Source organism: Rhagoletis zephyria, unplaced genomic scaffold (assembly GCF_001687245.7).
Source record: "Rhagoletis zephyria isolate East Lansing unplaced genomic scaffold, Rhagoletis_zephyria_1.1 Rzeph_scaffold_00812, whole genome shotgun sequence".
Taxonomy (NCBI): Eukaryota; Metazoa; Arthropoda; class Insecta; order Diptera; family Tephritidae; genus Rhagoletis; species Rhagoletis zephyria.
Window position 1 is genome coordinate 26,968 of NW_016157896.1, and position 3,955 is coordinate 30,922.

Below are 3,955 nucleotides of genomic sequence, written 5' to 3' on the forward strand. Positions count from 1 at the left end.
GTAAATTTTTTCTTGTTTACCCGGTGAAAAATACGTATTTATGTATGTGATTCATGATAAGACATTTCGCTGCTTACAACAATGTTTAAATTGATAATTTATCTTAAGAAATGGCAAAGGAATCAGTGATCGGACTTAAAAAAAATTTGTGTGGTAGAATCTAAAAAAAATGTGGTAGATTTCAAAAAAATGTGGTAGATTTCAAAAAATCTGGTAGATCTCAGGTTTTGGATCAAAATTTTTCCAAAAATTAAAAAAAAATCTGCAAGGTTTCTCCTAAATTGCAAACATTTTAATTAGAATCTAAGACAAAATTAATTTTAGTATAATAAAGTGCAAGATTGAAGTTGATAAAAATTGCGTAGGTTTTGGCAATTTTTTTCCTTTGCAGTTTCGAACATATTTTGAAAGATTTCTGCAACCTTGCAGAGCGCTGCCAGCTTTTCTTTTTATCACATCACGATGTAGCGAACAAATGTGGCTCGTTCCAAAAATGCTGCTTGGGATTTGCCGATTTTGACAATTCTCAAGTAAAAGCAAACAACGCTTTAGAAATTTGAGATGCACTGAAATTTGCTAATGCTTTCACAAAATAGCCGGTTTTTATCATTTTCGCTATTAATTCTTTTTATAAATCATATGTTTTGCAATTTAACACAATAAAACCATGTTTGATGTCGAAAAATTGAATATTGAGAAAATTTACTATTTTACAGTTTATTTTATCCTCCCATTCTGCCTGTTGTTAGTGTTTAGTGTTGGACAATTTTTGCTCTTTAAATTAAGAAAATTATGTTGAGCAAAAATAAAACTACCCAAAAACGCGAATATGTGGTAGATTTCAGACCTTGTGTGGTAGGTGGCAGATCTACAACAATGTGGTAGAAGTCCGATCACTGAAAGGAATCTTACAGAGTATATCGATGGCTGAGTGGAAGATCGATCCATCTCGGCAACCAGTTCGAAAACGCCCTATCTCAGAAAATTTTTTAACAACGCGCTATCTCAGAAAATTTTTCAAGAACGCCCTACTTCAGAATTTCATTGAAAAACGGCCTATCTCAGCTGCCGATTCAAAAACGCCCTATATCAGCTTATTTTCAATGTATTTTCGTTTGAGATAGGGCGTTTTTGAAATGAATTCTGAGATAGGGCGTTATTCAACCAAATTCTGAAATAGGGCGTTTTTCAATCAAACTTTGAAGTAGGGCGTTCTTGAAAAATTTTCAGAGACAGGGCGTTTTTGAACTGGCTTCGAGATAGGTCGATCTTCCACTCAGCCATCGATATGCAAAATTAAAATTTTTAACATTTTTTCATTTTGTTAACTAGTATACATACATAGGGTGCCCATTCTCAAGATAAATTAACCATTTATAAATGGTTGTAAACAACGAAATGTTTTCTCTTAAATGGCAGATGTAAGTATTTTTCATCGGGCAAACAGAAATAAAGTTACGAGCAAGTATATGCTTCAACCTATGAAAAATGCGTTTTTTAGCCCAGATTTTGAGGGTGTATTTAAAATTCTGAGTACCTGTGCGTATATATTATTTTTGTTTATTTCACTTCAAATCTCACGAAATCATAAATGCAAAAGTATGGTTGACACCGGACCAGCTGTTTAAGTATTTATGACCAAATGGTTAAATCGTGTGAATGAATTTGGACAATATTTGTCACTTTACTGCTGTGCGCAAATGTGTGCCAAATCATTTGGATCTTTGGCAGCCAAATCGTCTGATCGCAAAACAAATCATTTGTACATTGCTATCCAAATGCGCAAATGTGGACAAATCTAAATTTGGCATTTTGTGTACAAATGTACAAATCGTGTGATCCCTGCTTAAGATTCGAAATAGGATGAGGTTGGAAAGCCTTAATTCAATAGTTCGAATAAAGTGTTATATGAAGGCTAATAGTTTCTGCTGCAAAACTTTTCTAATATCAAAACTATGTTACCAAGGTTGAATAGTTCAATATATGATAACAGAAATGTAAATGATTAGTACACTATAGGTGATTTTGAAAAAAAATGTAGAAATAGCTGATCTCGCCTTATTAAAGGTGTTTACTTTATTTTTAGCGCCGAGCGATTGAAAGCGGATTGTGCGATTAATCAATTAATATGAGTTATAATAAGTTTAATAATTGCGCAGTACTATTGCAAAATGTGTTCAAACAAATATTTTTTAAAACTAAGCGTATTTAAAAAAAAAATTGTTTGTACATCTCTATTATAAAAGTGATTTGTTATTTATTATTACCCTCTGAAGGTATTATATTCGTTTTTGGTTTTAAAAACTATATCATTTCATCAATTTGATTAGAAAAAAATGCAACCCTATTTTTGCATTAAGAATCTAAATGCTAAAAGCAACCCTGTGATCTTCCAAAATTTCCACGATTCGAACATGGTTTAAAGAGGAAAAGTGGCAACATTGCTTTTTCGAGTATACAGTTGCTAGCTGCGTTTCAGTGATCGCCGATCGAGATTTCTTTTATTTTACATTACATATTTGGATAAAGAAAAGTTAAGCAAATTCAACATCGATGTGATGCTGATAGAAATCTGGATCAATTTATGATCAACCCTGTTTGGTTTGTTTCCGAATTAAGGGAGGAAATTTTAATTGACAGCACCGACAAATGAATATATGCACAAACGAACAAATGTTCGGTTATGGTTAAAACAATTCAGGTTTTTGTATTGAATTTTTGGTTTAAAATTCATTTTTTCCTTTTCAGTAGGGTTTTTGCACATTATCTTCTGCGTGAGAATTGATCGTAATATATACGGATCTAAATAAGAGACTGGAACACGGCTGTTTGTCAAAAGCATACGATTTCGAACTCGCGTAAATGTACATTTGCTAAATGCTATAGCATGAACGCTCTTCGAAAACATATGTTCGAAAGTGCTAAATGTTGCATTTTAAATGCAGCAAAAACGCTGCATAAAATAGTGAAATTCGAAGTTCTTAATCAGCTGCTTTCCCATAAACAAATCAAAATAAATATAATCACAAGTGAATAATGAAATTAAAAAAATTAGTTTAATCATTATTTGAAAAGACTTTTCCTAAATTAAGTAGAAAACAAAGGATTCAGTGGTCGATGCACTTTGTCCCAGGAGGAAGAACATCTAACAGTTGCATTAATATACAAAGGAGAGTGCTAGGAGATTGTTCTGATCCATTTAGCTTAAATGATAAGATGTAAGCTCCCTCCTTTTAAGGGCCTCCATTTCACTAGATATTGTGCCGCTTTAATTCTTGGAACGCTTTCCCAAAATTCCACCACATCCTTTTTAGTTCCTTTTACAAAGCATCGACCAATGTCCGGCCTTTCGCTCATGCATTCCACCAGTTTTTCGTATTGCGAGCGATTTGTTGGTTGTGATCTTCGATCTGTTAATTTTGTAAACATTTAATAATACATTTTTTTTCTATTCACACTTCAACTTATACCCGCGGGTTTCACCCCGCGCTTTTATACAAATATGAAAAATAATTTAATGATGTTAGATTTTATTTCTGTGCCCATTTCGTTATAGCTCGTTATTTTTTAAGCGAGTTAAGGTATTTAGGCCGTTTAAAACTATGAAATTATAAAATCTCGTCTGCGCGCTAGGCATACGAAAGATATCAATCCCTCTAAGTTTACCTTAAAAGTTTCAGTTCTCTCCCACAAATACTTCCAGAGATATGTATGTAATATGAAAATTCCAATTTGTATGGGAGGGGCCTTGAGTTATCAGACTTACTTTCAGTCTAAGACCATCCTTCCGAGATCCGTAGTAAGTGTACTAAATTTCGTTCTGATCGGAAAATCGGTTAAGGAAGTAGCCTATTTTTCAATCCAGGTCATAAACCATCTTTGAACTAAATTTCATTTTCAAACAGGTGGAAATTCTTAAAAAAGTAGCCTATTTTCCAGTCAAGGTCATAAGCTT